The sequence below is a fragment of the Muntiacus reevesi genome, chromosome 1 (genome assembly GCF_963930625.1).
Source record: "Muntiacus reevesi chromosome 1, mMunRee1.1, whole genome shotgun sequence".
Classification (NCBI taxonomy): domain Eukaryota; kingdom Metazoa; phylum Chordata; class Mammalia; order Artiodactyla; family Cervidae; genus Muntiacus; species Muntiacus reevesi.
The window spans coordinates 37180795-37200018 of record NC_089249.1 but is presented as its reverse complement, the minus strand read 5'-3'; positions in this window follow the sequence as shown (position 1 = coordinate 37200018).

The following is a 19224-nucleotide window of genomic DNA, read 5'->3' as shown; positions in this document are numbered from 1 at the left end:
AAGCAAACACTGAGCAGATGGCAGGTGCTGTATCAAGTACTTTACCTATTTAGTCACTTACTTTATAATGAAACGTAAAAAATACAGCTTCTTGGAACAATAAATTTAGGTGGACACAAAGATCATGCAAACAACTTCCTCACAAATATAAAGAGTGAAATGAAGCAGTATGGGTTATTATTGAAACAAATTGATGGAGAAATATACCATGTTCATGGATTGGAAAAATCAATATAGTGAAAATGAGTCTACTACCCAAAGCAATCTATAGATTCAACACAATCCCTATCAAGCTTCAATGGTATTTTCCCACAGAATTAGAAAAAAATAACTTCACAATTTGTATGAAAACACACTCACACACACAAAAAAACTGAATAGCCAAAGCAATCTTTAGAAAGAATAATGAAACTGGAGGAATCAGCCTTCTTGACTTCAGACTATACTACAAAGCTATAGTCATCAATACAGTATGGTAGTGGCACAAAGACAGAAATATAGATTAAAGGAACAAAATAGAAAGCCCAGAGATAAATACATGCACCTATGGACACCTTATCTTTGACAGAGGAGGCAAAAATATACAACAGAGAAAAGACAATCTCTTTACCAAGTGGTGCTGGGAAAATTAGTCAGCCACTTATAAGAGAATGAAACTAGAACACTTTCTAACACCATACACAAAAATAAACTCAAAATGAATTAAAGATCTAAATATAAGACCAGAAACTATAAAACTCTTAGAGGAAAACAGGCAGAACACTCTTTGACATAAATCACAGCAAGATCCTCTATGACCCACTTCCCAGAGTAATGGAAATAAAAACAAAAATAAACAAACGGGATTTAATTAAACTTAAATGTTTTTGAACTGAAAAGCTTTTGGACAGCAAAGGAAATTATAAGCAAAATGAAAAGGCAGCCTTCAGAATGGGAGAAAATAATAGTAAATGAAATGACTGACAAAGAATTAATCTCCAAAATATAAAAGCAGTTCATGCAGCTCCATACCAGAAAAATGAACAACCCAATCAAAAAGTGGGCTAAAGAACTAAACAGACATTTCTCCAAAGAAGACACACAGATGGCTAATAAACACATGAAAAGATCAACATGACTCATTATTAGAGAAATACAAATCAAAGTCAGAACAAGGTATCCTCTCATGCCAGTCAGAATGGCCACCATCAAAAAGTCTACAAACAATAAATGCTGATGAGGGTGTGGGGAAAAGGGAACTCTCTTACTCTGATGGTGGGAATGCAGACTGGTACAGTCACTGTGAAGAACAGTGTGGAGATTCTTTAAAAAACTGGAAATAGAACTGCCATACTACCCAGCAATCCCACTGCTGGGCATACACACCAAGGAAACCAAAATTGAAAGAGACACATGTACCCCAATGTTCACTGCAGCACTGTTTACAACAGCTAGGACATGGAAGCAACCTAGATGTCCATCAGCAGATGAGTGGATCAAGAAGTTGTGGTACATATACACAGTGGAATATTACTCAGCTATAAAAAAAGAACACATTTGAGTCAGTTCTAATGAGGTGGGTGAAACTGGAGCCTATTATGCACAGTGAAGTAAGTCATAAAGAGAAAGAAAAATATAGTATATTAGTGCATAGATACGGGATTCAGAAAGGTGGTAATGACAGTCCTCCAAGCAAGGCAACAAGAGACACAGATGTAAAGAACAGACTTTTGGACTCTGTGGGAGATGGCGAGGGTGGGATGATTTGAGAGAATAGCATTGGAATATGTATATTACCATATGTAAAATAGATGACCAATGCAAGTTCTATGCATGAAGCATGGCACTCAAAGCCAGTGCTCTGGGATAACCCAGAGGGATGAGGTGGGGAAGGAGGTAGGAGGGGTGTTCAGGATGGGGGGACACTTGTGCACCTATGGCTGATTCATGTTGATGTATGGCAAAAACCACTACAATATTGTAAAGTAGTTATCCCCCAGTTAAAATAAATTAATTAACAAAAATAAAAAATAAAATAAAAATAAAAAGACCATCCTCAGGAGGAAAGCAAAGTAGGATAGTTATTATGACTATTCTATAGCATGGCTTTTTTTAGCCTTTGCAAGGGAATATAAAAATAAGAAAAACTGTCTTCTCACATGATGCTTAGTGCTTCTCTGAGGAATTCTCAAAACTTGAATTGTCAGAAAACCAGAAGAAAGTATCTCAAACAAGAAAATGGTATGTCTAAAAGAATCCCCAAGAAACTAGTGTATTGGGGTAGGTGAGACATACTGGGAAGTAGAAGAAGATGACTGTGGATACATAAAATAGGACTATTTTCTTGTAAGCTTTTGGGGAGCATATGAGGTCCTTGGGAGAACTCATTTTAGTATGGTTCACATAAAATGGGATTGCTTGTTTCTTTCTCTAAAACAAAGTTACAGTCAAGGAAACACCAGTCCAATTTCAAATGTCTCAAAGAGTGATGTAACGCTTTATATTAGTGTACCTTGAAGGAACAGGCAGAGCCTTACAGCGTGCCAAATAGGAAATCTTGTAACTGCTCTTCGATTTCTCGTCTTCTTTTTGTCTCTCCATCTTCATAGTCTTCCTCCCCCTGCCTCCCACACTGCACTGTTTTTATTCACTCCTGAGTAGAGGTATTAATGTGTTACTTCGTGATAAACACCTAGACACACTGCACGGGGGCCTTCTCAATCTTTCTTAGATTCTTCCTCTCCACCCCACTCCTCTAAGGAGCAGCCCTTCTATAATCCTGATAAATAAAAATGTTCATTTTACTACGTCATCTACATAGAAAACAACAGCTATTTCAACAAAGTTATTTCAAAACTTGTGGACAGAAACACTTTTTAAAAAATGTGTGGAGAGAAACACTTTTTTAAAAATGAAAATAGAAAATTGTATGTATTCACCAATGCATTGCTGTGATTTGATGTTTCTGTATATTTGTTTACTAACCACCCACTTTTTTTCAATTCCACTTTCTCCTCCTCTTGGGCTTGGCATTTACTCTTTCTGTTGCCCTTGAGAATTCTATCACCTGTATCAACCAGCTAAAGTCTACTAAAATTTGTTTTAGAAAACTCTGGGTTTTTTTTGCCTTGGTTAATTGTTCCAGGAGTTAATGTCACTTCAGTTTCTTTTGGCAAGTGTACGATTGGGCACATAATGCCCTTGCATGATGCAATGGTAACAAATGTAAGGAAGACAACATCTTGGGCCATTCAGCCCACATTAATAAGGTGACTACCCCATTCTGAGACAACAGCAGCTGAGGACCTGCCATCCATCCTATAGGTACAATTTTTGCCCAACTCTGCTGATGAAAGCACATTAGAAGATTGTTCTTTAGTCAGTCAGTCGTGCCTGACTCTGTGACCCTATGAACTGCAGCATATCAGGATCTGCCAGAGTTTGCTCAAACTCATGTCCATCAAATCAGTGATACCATTCAACCATTCTCATCCTCTGTCACCCCCTTCTCCACCTGCCGTCAATCTTTCCCAGCATCAGGGTCTTTTCCAGTGAGTCACCTCTTCACATCGGGTGGCCAAAGTATTGGAACTTCAGCTTCAGTATCAGTGCTTCCAATGAATATTAGTCTCCATTCAAAGTTCTGGACTGTTTTAGTTTGGAGATCATGCTTTACATACTGGGACTTTGCTTGTCCAACATTAATTTCAATAGGGAAAGATGTGGATGTATTGATTTCAGTTAGCAAAACTCAGAAACTAACAGGCTGAAAGTTTTTTATAACACATCTTAATTCAGTTTTTACACAGGAAAGCACACAACAACAACAAAATCTTCCAACAAAAGATTTTCCTTACAGAATTATAATGGATAAATACAGACAGACTAAGAAATTAAAAATCAGTTTAGAATAATACAGAAATAATTGCTGCAGGTGAGATTCAATAATGAAAATTAACATTAGTAGGTGAAAGTTTAAGAAGGAACAGGATATTTGTAAAATCCCAAATTATTTCTCAGGCTTCCCTGGTAACTCAGCTGTTAAAGAACCCACCTGCAATGCAGAAGACCCTGGTTAAATTCCCGGGTTGGAAAGATCCCCTGAAGAAGGGATAGATTACGTACTCCAGTATTCTTGGGCTTTCCTGGTGGCTCAGATGGTCAAGAATCCTCCTACAATGTGGGAGACTGGGTTCAGTCTCTGGATTGGGAAGGTCCCATGGAGGAGAACATGGTAACCCAAGCCAGTATTCTTGCCTGGAGAATTCCCATGGACAGAGGAGCCTGGTGGGCTACAGTTCTTGAGGTTACGAAGAGTCAGACATGACTGAGAAACTAAATGCAGCACACGAAGTATTTCTCTCCCCAAATATTTAATTATTTTGGTGATTTTGCCAGTGAGTCCACATATTCTTATATGTATATTATTTTTTTCAAGAGGTGATTTTTAGTTCTCCTTTACTTGAGTGTGAATTGGACTTAAGAGTCAATGTATAGAGTATGGAAAGGGGGGAAGAGAATGACTTTACAGCAAAGAAAACTGACAGACACCATTTTATACACTAACATCCCCAGTGTGTGTGTTCAGTCCCTCGGTCATGTCTGACTCTTTGCAGCCCCATAGACTGTAGCCCACCAGGCTCCTCTGCCCATTGAATTTTCCAGGCAAGAATACTGGAGCAGGGTGCCATTTCTTACTCTATGGGATCTTTCCATCCCAGGGACTGAACCTGAATCTCTTGAGTCTCTTGCATTGGCAGGTGGATTCTTTACCGAGAGTGCTACCTGGGAAATCAGTAATAAGACATACTGCTATCATACACCCAAATTTAATGTGACAAGAAAGAAGTAACATTTCTGTAGTATTCTTCCCAAAAATCCATAATTTCATTCTAATTGTGAAAAACAGCAAACAAACCCATATCAAGGGGCAGTCTATGAAAATTCCTAATCAGTGCTTTTTAAAAGCATAAAGGATATGAAAAACAAGTTCTTCCTTGAGTTTCTGTCACAGAACACTAAGGAGATACCACAGTTAAATATGATATGGTATCTTGGATAAAATCCTTGGAATTAGTGTAAAATTTGGACAATTTGAATAATGTCTGCACTTTAGTTATAGTATTGTCCTGATGTTAATTTCTTAGCTTTAATAATTCAAGTTATTGCCATTGTGATGATAATGCAAGATACTGACACTAGATGAAGCTAAGTGAATATGTGGGAACTTTGTGTATTTTCCTTTCAACTTTAACGGAAGTCTAAAAATATTTCAAAATAGAAGTAAAGAGAAAATTTAAATAAAAATATATGTCCCTCCCCAATTTTTTTAAACTTAAATTTCCATTTTTTTTCCCTTAAATTTCATATTCACTTGAGTTGCAAAACCTCTCTTTTTTTCTCTTTGTACACTTTTCCTGATTCTATGAAGCTCTGTCCTTAACCTGCTGTCCCTGGTATTGTTATAGAACCCAATTTGGGTCTATTTGCCTATGGACAGTGAAGCCAATCTACTGACCCTGGGTTATTCTGAAGGCAAAAAGTACTGTGTCGATTGCAGAGCACCAAACAAGGGGTATGGGGGGGATAATGCTCAAAAAGCCTGAACTTCCTGATTTCAGGGAAGAGTTTTTAAAGACAGAGTGAGAGAGAAGGTTTCAGGATGTCTGATCAGCTCATGGACTTTCTCCTAATTTGTTGCTGGTGAGGTAATGGGAGTCAACATCATTAACCTGGTTCCAACTGGTCTGTGGTCTACCTGCTTGTAGTCATCATGCGGTTAACTTCTTCTACCTGGAGGGGGTTTTAGTATCTGCAAAATAACTCAAGAATATGATTGAAGATATTATCCATTGCCTTTGAGAAGGAAATAAATGTCTTTAGTTTTGTTTAATGGCTAAGCTATTATTATTATGTCATGTTTGACTGTTTTCTCTTGTTTCTTCATTTTTCACTTCTCTGATTAAATTTGATCTTTGGAACTCAGGGAAGACCTAGTACTCTAAAGCTTTCCTACAAGCAAGAGGCAGGGGAGGACTTCCTTGATGATCCAGTGGTTATGACTCTGCCTGGTTATCCACTGATTATGAGTCCCCAAAGTAGGGGATACTAGTTCAGTCCCTGGTGCTGGAAGATCACACATGCTGTGAGGCAACTAAGCCTGTGAGCTGCAACTCTTAAAATCTAAGCACCCTAGAGCTCATGCCCTGCAACAAGAGAAGCCACCACAATGAGAAACCTGCACACTGCAACTAGAGCATAGTCCCCACTTGTAGCAACTAGAGGAAGCTGGCATGCAGCAATGGAAACCCATTGCAGCCAAATAAATAAACAAAAGAAGCAGGTGACATGGCCAGGTCCTTCTCGGTTTCAGTGGCACATTTTTTTCAGAGCTGGTCAAAAACAAAATACAGTGAAATAAAATAAAAATACAGGCTTAACAGCTAACTTTCCCAACCAGGCAAAGGTCACTGGGGTTATTCAGACCTTGAGTCTTGAAATGTCTTTATTAATTGATTCCTACATCCTGATTAGTAAGCTCTTTCTAATTTGGGAGTAAGGGTAGGACAGGGTGAGATTAAAATTGCGCTCTCTTGTTTGCTTTCTAATTTAGAAATCCTCCCTCAAGAATTTGGAGCCCTTCTAATGACAGGGTCACAATCTGAGCTATAATCCTTACTCTTTTTCTTATTGACTCTGGAAACACAGAACGGTCATTTAACCTCTGTAGACTCCATTTCTTTAAACACAAAACTGTGATAATTTCTTCACAGAGCAGTTGCTCTCATCATATATTTGAACATCTCAAGTCTTTCACTTTTCATCTCCACTGGCACTCAACCCTATTCAAGCACTGATCCTTTCTTCTCTGAACCACTGTTTGAGCCTCTAAGCAGAATGACCTATATTCACACTGGCCATTATCCAATCCATTCCTCATCTTGTGATATGAACAAGCTTTCCAAAACACAAATCTAATCATTCTCTTTTTTCACCTTCAACCTTCAAAGTGTTACCATGGCTTGTGAAATAAACTGGACATGGAACAGCAGGAGTATGTCAAGGCTGTATATTGTCACCCTGCTTATTTAACTCATATACAGAGTACATCATGAGAAACACTGGGCTGGAGGAAGCACAAGCTGGAATCAAGATTGCCAGGAGAAATATCAATAACCTCAGATGTGCAGATGACACCACCCTTATGGCAGAAAGTGAAGAAAACCTAAAGAGCCCCTTGATGAAAGTGAAAGAGGAGAGTGACAAAGTTGGCTTAAAACTCAAGATTCAGAAAACTAAGATAATGGCATCTGGTTCCATCACCTCATGGCAAATAGATATGGAAACAGTGGAAACAGTGGCTGACTTTATTTTTCTGGGCTCCAAAATCACTACAGATGATTTAAAGACGCTTTAATTAAAAGACGCTTGCTACTTAGAAGGAAAGTTATGACCAACCTAGATAGAATATTAAAAAGCAGAGACGTCACTTTGTCAACAAAGGTCTGTCTAGTCAAGGCTATGGTTTTTCCAGTGGTCATGTATGGATGTGACAGTTGGACTATAAAGAAAGCTGAGTACCGAAGAATTGATGCTTTTAAACCGTGGTGTTGGAGAAGACTCTTGAGAGTCCCTTGGACTGCCAAGGAGATCCAACCAGTCCATCCTAAAGGAGATCAGTCCTGGGTGTTCATTGGTAGGACTGATGTTGTAGCTGAAACTGCAATACTTTGGCTACCTGATGTGAAGACCTGACTCATTGGAAAAGACCCTGATGCTGGGAAAGATTGAAGGGAGGAGGAGAAGGGGACAACAGAGGATGAGATGGTTGGATGGCATCACCGACTCCATGGGCATGGGTGTGGTTGGACTCTGGGAGCTGATGATGGACAGGGAGGCCTGGCATGCTGTGGTTCATGGGGTTGCAAGGAGTCAGACATGACTGAGCAACTGAACTGAACTGATACATACATCCCATCTTCCTAGGATTTCCTTCCCATTTAGGTCACCACGAAGCACTGAGTACAGTTCTCTGTTCTATATGGTTGGTTCTCATTATTTATCTGTTTTATCTATAGTAGTGTATATAATGCCAATACTAATCGCCCAAACCATCCCAGCCAACCTTGCCCCCATTGGTATCCATATATTTGCTCTCTACATCTGTATCTCTATTTCTCCTTTGCAAATAAAATCATCTGCACCATATATACATATATATGCATTCCACATACATGCATTCACATGCAATATTTGTTTTTCTCTTTCTGATTTCTTCACTTTGTATGATAGTCTCTCAGTCCATCCATGTCTCTGCAAATTGCACAATTTCATTCCTTTTTATGACAGAGTAATATTCTGTTGTATGTACATGCCACATCTTCTTTATCGATTCCTTTATTGATGGATGTTTAGGTTTCTTCCATGTGCTGGCTATTCTAAATAGTGTGGCAATGAACACTGAAGTGCATGTGTCTTTTTAAATTATAGTTTTCCTCTGGGTATATGCCCAGTCCTTCTCCATGCAGTCTTAATTCCAGCCACAGTATTCTTCTTTCAATCTTCTATATATTATGAAACTTCCAGCCTGTACTGTTTTTCCTTCAGTTATCTCCAAATCTGACTCTTCTCTTCATACTTCAGTCCAGGCCACTTCTTCAAGAAAGATCTCTCCAACTTCTCATTTATTACTGTATAAATATTTATACTATTTTGTGCATCTATCCTTTAACATCTGACTCAGTAGGAATAGATGCTCTGGGTTTGTTGAAAAATATTACTGTGTCCCCATAAATTTAGTAAAATGAATAGAATATAAATTAAAGTCAATTCTCATTATTCTTGGTAGTTATATTCTATAATAATGTGTTCATGCTAATTCATGTCTGATGTTTTGTGACCCCTTGAACTATAGCCTGTTAGGCTTCTCTGTCCCTGGGATTTTCCAGGCAAGAATACTGGAGTGGGTTACTATTTCATCCCCCAGAGGATCTTCCCCAATCAGGGATCAAACTCTCATCCTCTGTGTCTCCTGCTTGGCAGGCAGATTCTTTACCACTGAACCACTGGGGAAACCCAGCTGCCACAAGCACCGAATTAGCAAATACTGAACAGTATGAGAAGGCCAAATGATAGGATACTGAAAGATGAACTCCCCAGGTCGGTAGGTGCCCAATATGCTACTGCAGATCAGTGGAGAAATAACTCCAGAAAGAATGAAGGGATGGAGCCAAAGCAAAAACAATATCCAGTTGTGGATGTGACTGGTGATAGAAGCAAGGTCCGATGCTGTAAAGAACAATATTGCATAGGAACCTGGAATGTTAGGTCCATGAATCAAGGCAAATTGTAGGTGGTCAAACAGGAGATGGCAAGAGTGAGTGTCAACATTCTAAGAATCAGCAAACTAAAATGGACTGGAATGGGTGAATTTAATATTATATCTACTACAGTGGGCAGGAATCCCTTAGAAGGAATGGAGTAGCCATCATGGTCAACAAAAGAGTCTGAAATGCAGTACTTGGATGCAACCTCAAAAATGACAGAATGATCTCTGTTCATTTCCAAGGCAAACCATTCAATATCATGGTAATCCAAGACTATGCCCCAACCAGTAACGCTGAAGAAGCTGAAGTTGAACGGTTCTATGAAGGCCTACAAGACCTTTTAGAACAAACACTCAAAAAAGATGTCCTTTTCATTATAGGGGACTGGAATGCAAAAGTAAGAAGTCAAGAAACACCTGGAGTAACAGGCAAATTTGGCCTTGGAATACAGAATGAAGCAAGACAAAGTTAATAGAGTTTTGCCAAGAGAATGCACTGGTCATAGCAAACACTGTCTTCAAACAACACAAAAGAGAAGACTCTACACATGGACATTACCAGATGGTCAATACCAAAATCAGATTGATTATATTCTTTGCAACCAAAGATGGAGAAGCTCTATACAGTCAGCAAAAACAAGACCAGGAGCTGACTGTGGTTCAGATCATGAACTCCTTATTGCCAAATTCAGGCTGAAACTGAAGAAAGTAGGGAAAACCACTAGACCATTCAGGTATGACCTAAATCAAATCCCTTATGACTATACAGTGGAAGTGAGAAATAGATTTAAGGGACTAAATCTGATAGACAGAGAGCCTGAAGATCTATGGATGGAGGTTCGTGACATTGTATAGGAGACAGGGATCAAGACCATCCCTATGGAAAAGAAATGCAAAAAGGCAAAATGGTTGTCTGAGGAGGCCTTACAAATAGCTGTGAAAAGAAGAGAAGTGAAAAGCAAAGGAGAGAGGGAAAGATATTCCCATTTGAATGCAGAGTTTCAAAGAATAGCAAAGAGAGGTAAGAAAGCCTTCCTCAGCAATCAATGCAAAGGAATAGAGGAAAACACAGACTGGGAAAGACTAGAGATCTCTTCAAGAAAATTAGAGATATCAAGGGAACATTTCACACAAAGATGGGTTCGATAAAGGACAGAAATGGCAGGGACCTAACAGAAGCAGAAGATATTAAGAAGAGGTGGCAAGAATACACAGGAAAACGTCAGTTTTCATTCAAATCCCTAAGAAAGGCAATCCCAAAGAATGCTCAAACTACCACACATTTGCATTCATCTCACACACTAGTAAAGTAATGCTCAAAATTCTCCAAGCCAGGCTTCAGCAACATGTGAATCATGAACTTCCAGATGTTCAAGCTGGTTTTAGAAAAGGCAGAGGAATGAGAGATCAAATCGCCAATATCCCCTGGATCATCAAAAAAGCAAGAGAGCTCCAGAAAAACATCTATTTCTGTCTTATTGACTACACCAAAGCCTTTGACTATGTGGATCACAATAAACTGTGGAAAATTCTGAAAGAGATGGGAATACCAGACCACTTGACCTGGCTCTTGAGAAATCTGTATCCAGCTCAGGAAGCAACAGTTAGAAGTGGACATGGACCAACAGACTGGTTCTAAATAGGAAAAGGAGTACGTCAAGGCTGGGCATTGTCACCCTGTTTATTTAACTTATATGCAGAGTACATCATGAGAAACGCTGGGCTGGAAGAAGCACAAGCTGGAATCAAGATGGCCGGGAGAAATATCAATAACCTCAGATATGCAGGTGACACCATCCTTATGGCAGAGAGTGAAGAGGAACTAACAAGCCTCTTGATGAAAGTGAACAAGGAGAGTGAAAAAGTTGGCTTAAAGCTTTACATTCAGAAAACTAAGATCATGGCATCTGGTCCCATCACCTCATGGGAAATAGATGGGGAGACAGTGGAAAACTTGTCAGACTTTATTTTGGGGGGTTCCAAAATTACTGCAGATGGTGATTGCAGCCAGGAAATTAGAAGACGCTTACTCCTTTGAAGGAAAGTTATGACCAACATAGATAGCATATTAAAAAGCAGAGACATTACTCTGCCAACAAAGGTCTGTCTAGTCAAGGCCATGGTTTTTCCAGTGGTCATGTATGGATGTGAGAGTTGGACTGTGAAGAAAGCTGAGTAGTGAAAAATTGATGCTTTTGAACTGTGGTGTTGGAGAAGACTCTTGAGAGTCCCTTGGACTGTGAGAAGATCCAACCATTCCATCCTAAAGATCAGTCCTTGGTGTCCATTGGAAGAACTGATGTTGAAGCTGAAACTCCAGTATTTTGGCCACCTCATGCGAAGAGTTGACTCATTGGAAAAGACCCTGATGCTGGGAAGGATTGGGGGCAGGAGGAGAAGGGCATGACAGAGGATGAGATGGCTGGATGGCATCACCGACTTGATGGGCATGAGTTTGAGTAAACTCTGGGAGTTGATAGACAGGGGGGCCTGGCGTGCTGCGATTCATGGGGTCACAAAGAGTCGGACACGACTAAGCGACTTAACTGAACTGAACCATCGCTTCTAGAAGAGATAGAAGGTTAAGTTCCTGAGAGCCTCTGGCCATAGCATTATCAGTTGATCATATGTAATCTTGTTTTTCATGACTTCTTTTTAAAGAAACTTCACTTAATATATACTATTATTTAACACTGAACTCTTGGCCAACAGCAACTATAACTCATGTGTGAGTGAAGTTTATCTAACATAAGTATTTTCTTTATTAAGTCACATCACAGCCTTCTTGCATTTCAGAAAACCAAGTAGCACTTTTAACACTTGATATTTGGAGTCATTTAAGAATAGTAACTCACACACAAAAGAAAACAATAAAAATGTGAAAAATGAAAAACATGATACTAAATAAACTGTAAAAGGGATACTTGTTTACAGTATGAGAGCTAGCTAAGCTGAAACAAAAAAGGCAGAATATTACTTTTGACCTCAGCTTGGAACTTCCAATCAGCAAGGTAAGTTTTTCACAGCTCTTCATTTGCTGTTAATTTCTCAGTTTTCTGTACCTGTTGGTGCATGACTGCCCTGGTAGCACTGAGCTTGGCTTTACAAAGACATTTCAACAAGTAGGTAAATGCACAACTATGGGATCCAGGGGGGAAAAAATGAAGATTCTCTGACTATGTTGCTTCAAGTTGATCTGAAGGTGATTTCTTTTGTATTTTCTCTGAAAAATTATAGACTGAAAAAGTATAAAAATGTGCTTCTTTAGCAGAAATAATCCATCCAATCAAATCCATTCTGAAAGGAATCTACTTCAAACTGGGGTCTCCTGAATTGCAGGCAGATTCTTTACCAACTGAGTTATCAGTGAAGCCCTTCTGAAATATATGACTAGTGAATTTCTACCTTCCATAGTACAGAATCAAATAAAATACTGTCCTTGGTGGACAAAATATGTTATAAAGGTGTTATATTATATACTCATAGCATGCACAGTAATTTCCTTTGTACATTTAAATATTTCTTTAGAATGTTTTATTGTATCTTTAGGTTGGTTCCAGGCAAATGTTTCAAGCTTGTCACAGTTCCACATACACTTGCCAGTGCTAATGTTGAAACCTGTTTCACTGACATGGGTGGACCAAGGATGACCGCAGCAAAGACATATCCACAGGTAACTCTGGGAGTCAAGGAGGAGATCATGCAAAAATGCTGCCTTCTTCACAAACTGAAGTCATATAGATATCATCTAAAACATGATATTTTGTAATTTGATATGCATATGAATAGTTTACAGGTAGTGTCATTTTATTTTATATATATACATATATATATATATGTATGTATGTATTACCCGTGTTACAGGTAATACTTGTACTGTGCAATATAAATGCTAACTCACTTAATTTAATGCCATTTTTCTATGCTACCTCTTAGGACGGATGGTAGCATGGTCATTTTTAAGAAAAAAGACAACTACAGAATTTTCTCATGCAATTTAAAACACACCAGTTTAATATTTTCTCCTAAGAATGATTCATTTTTAACAGGAATTTCTGCACCAACAGTGGAGATAAAGAAATACAAAATTTTTAGCAGGTTAAACATACAGTGCTTTTAAGAAACGCAATTTTGCACCAGATGTGCTAATTTTTTTTTTTTTTTTTCAGAAAACAAGTAGAACTTTGCTTATTATGGTGAATTGAAGTGAGGACATGTGTACATACATAACACTTAAAATAAGAAAGAAAGGCATCAAAAGAGAGATTAGTATGACATATTTGGTATCAGAGGCCAAGATCATCTGATTACAAATGCACAATCAATAATATAATTTGAAACACTGGATCTTTCACATTGTGTTCATGTCCACAATGCACTAATACTACTGCTAAAGACCTCGAACAAATGGACGCTCTCATGAATTTGCGCACAGAAGAGAAGGAACGCTTTAAGCATCTAAGTCAGAGTGAAATACTCTGTACTTTTTCCCTTTTAGTCTTTGTTCTATTTGCACTACCTTTTCCTGACCTATACAATTTCTCTGGCTCTCAGTGACTGTGGAAAAGAATTGATTTTACCCAGACTTCTGATACTAGCCGTCTTCTATTCACTTAAGTCAGAGTTTTATTATACCTTCTTGGGGGGAGAATGGGAGATTAGAGAAGAAACAGAGTTGAGAGAACAGGTGAACTTGTTTTGCATTTGTTTATTGCTCTTGGAACTTCTTAGAATGATCTATGTCTACTTACATTTGCCCATTTTCCTCCTCACTCTCTCCTCCTCTCATTTTCTTTCTGTGTGTGTGTATATATATTATATTTATAATATATAATGCATATCTGAATATTATACATATATGGAAATACATTAATCTATCTATAGTATGAAATATACATGTGTGTGTACGTATATATACATATGAAGTGAAAAGTGTGTTGTTAGTCGCTCAGTCTTGTCAGACTCTTTACAACCTCATGGACTGTAGCCCACCAGTCTCTTCTCTCCATGGAATTTCTCAGGCAAGAATACTGGAGAGGGTTGCCATTCCCTTCTCCAAGGGATCTTCCTGACCCAGGGTTTGAACCAGAGTCTCCTGCATTGCAGGCCGATTCTTTACCATCTGAGCCACCAGGGAAGCCCCACAAACATACATTTTATTCCACATTCCTTGGCATTTAAAATGATGACCAAAAACTGATAAATTTCTTCATACTGGTATCTCCTAGAAATCTTTTGTCATATAGACTTAAAGCTCTTGGAGGTAAGTTCTAAGTACAGTGTTTAGCTGACTGCATATGTTGAGGTGAATAACTGTATATAATGAGGTGAACAATAATTTGAAGACACCTAGTGGAATCCGTAGCTACCCATCTTCGCTGGCTGAGCACATCTGATGAGGTGACTTTTCACACACTTGAATCGACCTGCCTCATCTGATGTTTAAGAATAGCCATCTCTCTGCTAATGTCTAAATGAGAAGCTGAGCCTGCAAGTCAAAGCACTACATTTATATTGACTTTCTGATGTTTGTGAGTAGCTATGTTTATATGCCTACGTTGTGCATAAGAACCACATGCAGATACACCAAAAAGGTTTTGGTTTTTCTCATGTAAGTCATAGCTGAAACATAGATATATAGGGAGCCCATAAATATACTTAAAAGGTTGAAAATAGGTACAATATTGTAAAGTAATTAGCCTCCAACTAATAAAAATAAATGGAAAAAAAAAGAAAATAGGTACAGAAAGAGTCACAGATCTGGAAGATCACAGAAGTCAAAACTCAGTGATGTATATCAGTCAGAGACAAAAACAATATTACTTCTATAACAGGAAATACTTTTTAGAAAGCTGTAAAAGATAGACATTGCTATGTCATGAGAAAATAAAAGTGACTTTCAGCACTGTACACTTTAGATACTTATGCAAAAAGTCAACAAGCAGTATTGAGATGTGTTTATGTCTAGTAAAATGCCTATTGATTAAAGATATTTCAGATCTCTGGCTGCAAATCAAATGTGATGAACGTAACAGGCAATGGCTATGAGAATTGAGTAGATAGGAGCTCATCTGCTTACCTGGGCAGATTCTTAGTCATACTAACTTGAATTGGTTTCTTCTTTTGTGAAATGTAATTTTATTTTTCTTAAAATTATTATAGTCTTAAAGCTTTTATTTAAAATTCAATCCAATTATTTATATTGGGTATTTGAAGACAATGCAAAATAACTATAAACATTAAACAAACATTGCATAAGGTAGAACAAAAGAGACAGAGATTAAGAGGGATTATGTGTGTGGTGTCTATGGAAGGGATACAGAGAAATTCTCAGCTTCTTCACTTCTGCAGTTAATAAATGAAATTAAAACTTCCCAAATAATTCATTGCTTTTCTCAAAGATGCCAGGAGAATGACCCTCTTTCTCTAAATCATGCTATGTTACCTAATAACCTAAAACTCCTCTAATGTCTCACCATTCCACTCAAAGAAGTCACTTAATGTCCAGAATCAAAATGCAAGTGATTTTTGCTCAGTCGTGTCTGACTCTTTGCAACCCCATGAACTGTAGCCTACCAGGCTCCTCCATCCATGAACTTTTCCAGGCAAGAGTACTAGAGTGGGTTGCCATTTCCTTCTCCAAGGTATCTTCCTAACCCAGGGATTGAACCCAGGTCTCCTGCATTGCAGGCAGACGTTTTACCATCTGAGCCACCAGGGAACCCCCAAAATACAAGCTGTTGAATAAATCTTGGATGATGCCTTCAAGGTGGCAACTAGAAGTTTAATGGTAATTTTGTCCTATTTTCAGTTGCTTTTGTTTTAAGCTAAAGTTAAAAACACAAAACTCACTCTTGTCAGTATTGACCGCTGATTCATTGTAGTCCAAGAGTCACTGAAGATTATCCTAAGACTCTCGACAATGGCATTATACCGGGTATATGTACATATTAAGACACTTAACAACATGTTTCAACATAACATGCTTTTACATTTGACTTCTCCACTTGTTTGTGAGTTTTCTGAGGACTAGATCACTCCTTCCCAACCTCTATTCAGCATTTCAGACACAGAAAGTGTTTAACGAATATTTGTTGAATGAATAATCGATGACGTTCACATTTAAATTTAATGTATATTTACTTTAAACAAACAGTGATAATTGGTCTGTGCTTTTCATTCAGTTTAATAATGGGAAATAACTGAATCTCACAATGCCTTTTCCAAGCTATTTTATCAATATCATTTTTTTTAAATGCCATTATTTTTAAGCACAATATTTTATGCTTTTATGTGATTTGGAAATTTTTTTATTCAACTATAAAATTTTTGAGTGCATTACTATTGAAAGGTCTATCAAATATACACATCTTTAAATTGGAAGGTTAAATTTTCTCTGTTCTTACATTGGTAATATACAAAATCATGAAACTAAAAAAAGAGATGAAAAATCCAACTGTAGATGAAAGGCTTCATGCAAAACTTACAGAATATTTATTAGAAATTAGAAGACAATATTAGACAAAATCACAAGTGCTCATATTGTCTTATTTTGCTTCTACTTAACTCTTATTAGTGATGCTTATCTCTCATTGCTCTTAAAAATATAGCAGTGATATTTGATGCTAATAACATCTTAAGAAAAAAAGGCTTCCAAATTTGTCAGATTTTTCCAAAAAGATTCTGTAATTCTTTGCTCATAACTCACTAGGTTCATGTTGAATGTCCTATTCTACACACATAGACCTAAAAAACATGCAAACTTTTTAAACTCTAGCAAATAGAACTTACAGTTTTTAATGGACTCTAAAGCAGTTTATGTAGATTAGGAAAGGCTAGAAAAATATAATTTTAAAGTTTTCTCACTCAGAAGCTAATACCTATCTGATTTATATAAAAAAACCCAGTATTTAACTTAATACAATAATGACCTTTTTGTAGTAATTTGCAATATGTATTATTCCTTTAGGGGAATATCGTTATGCATTCTGGTAAGATGAGCTTTCCTATGTAAATGCTACCCTTTTAAGGTCAAAAGCTGTGCTCAGTTAACAACAGCAAACGAAAAATAGTTAAGTCAGATGTTCAATATAAACAACAAAGAAAATCCAGAGCTTTGTGGTAATCCTCTAATATACTTTAAAGCAGTTATAGCTATTTTAATGTATCTATATATGCACGTATACTTATAAACATAGCTATATAGATATACACACACGAATGCATGTTTCTCCAGAGTAGCATACAATTATGCTATTATTTTAAATTTCAATTTGAGTCTTAACCTATACTAACAAGATTAGTAAAACCTTTCTAAATACCATTAGCATTGTACCTTCCATATTTTACTTCAAGCATTGGTCATACATCTGTTTTTATATTGTTAAGAATCTAAAGTGCACATTGGACCAAACATTCATTCAACATCAATATTCTCTATAAAAGTTACCCTTCTGGGTACACACTTAGGGAATCATCTTTAAAGTAAAAAGAGATTCAGTATTCTTTTTTTCTATAATTGTTTACAATGTTGTGTTAGTTTCTCCTGTATAACAAGATGAGTCAACTATGTATATAAATAACCCCCACTCTCATGGCCTTCCCCCTGACCACCTCATCCCACCTCTAGATCATCACAGAGCACTGAGCTGGGCTCCCCGTGCTATATAGCACCTCCCCATTAGCTATCTATTTTACACATGGTAGTGTGTATATGTCAATCCTACTCTCTCAATTCGTTCTGCTTTTTGGAGGGCAGGGGACTTAGTATTTTAAATGATTATCTCTTTATTTATAATCAAGGAATTTAGTGAAGCCACCATTCAGAATCTTTCCCTTCTGTTACCATTACCATAGCTTCACAAGGCAGTACAGTCTAAACAACTTAAATGCCAGAATATTATATATACTTTCCATAAGATCAGCTTTTCTCGGTGAAAAAAATTAAGAGGAAACAGCCCTTAAATAGAGGGGGGAACTAGAACTTGTTCAGTTCAAGATCAGCAGTTACCCACAAAGCTGTCAAGTGGCACTGTTAACTATAGTAATTTATTCTATAATTTAATGTAATCTTGACCCCTGTCACATGTTAATACATCATGAAAAAAGTGGGTAAGAAGCTCATGCTTATTAATGAATTGAAGAAATGTCACATTGTTTTTTGCCACATGAAATATCTTAATATTAGAATTAGCAGAACCTAGACAATTTCAATATGTAATTATGTCTGTATAGATCTTGCTAGTTAGTTCTGTGATCAAGAGATACTTAATTTTTAATTATGTCATAGATGGAGGGTTGATTTTTGAGTCAAGGATAAGCAGATAACTCTGGACATGAACTCTGTAATGTGGATTGTAATTTGTCTGCTGGGAAAGCAGAGACTTTTAGCAGAAAGACAAACTAGATTGCTAGAGTTAAGGTGGGCAATTACTTAGCTGTTAACCTCCATGGTTTTAATGACTTCACTGGTTAAAATAGTTGTCACAAATATAAAGTAAGTGCAATTTGTTTCCTCATTTGTTATTATTTTCTCCCAATCAGGTGGGATACATGAGTCAGGTGCTCGGGCCTGGTGCACTGGGAGGACCCTGAGGAGTCGGGTGGGGAGGGAGGTGGGAGGGGGGATCGGGATGGGGAATACATGTAACTATATGGCTGATTCATGTCAATGTATGACAAAACCCACTGAAATGTTGTAAAGTGATTGGCCTCCAACTAATAAAATAATATTAAAAAATAAAAAATAAAAAAAATAAATAAATAAATAAATAAAGTAAGTGCAATTTGTTTAGTCATATTGTGTTAACAGATTGGTGTCAGGATACATTTTATTCTCTCTTCTTTCTTGTTTGTTCCATCCCTCATCTCTCCACAAAATACACACATACATAATACATACATGCATAAGATGAACAATG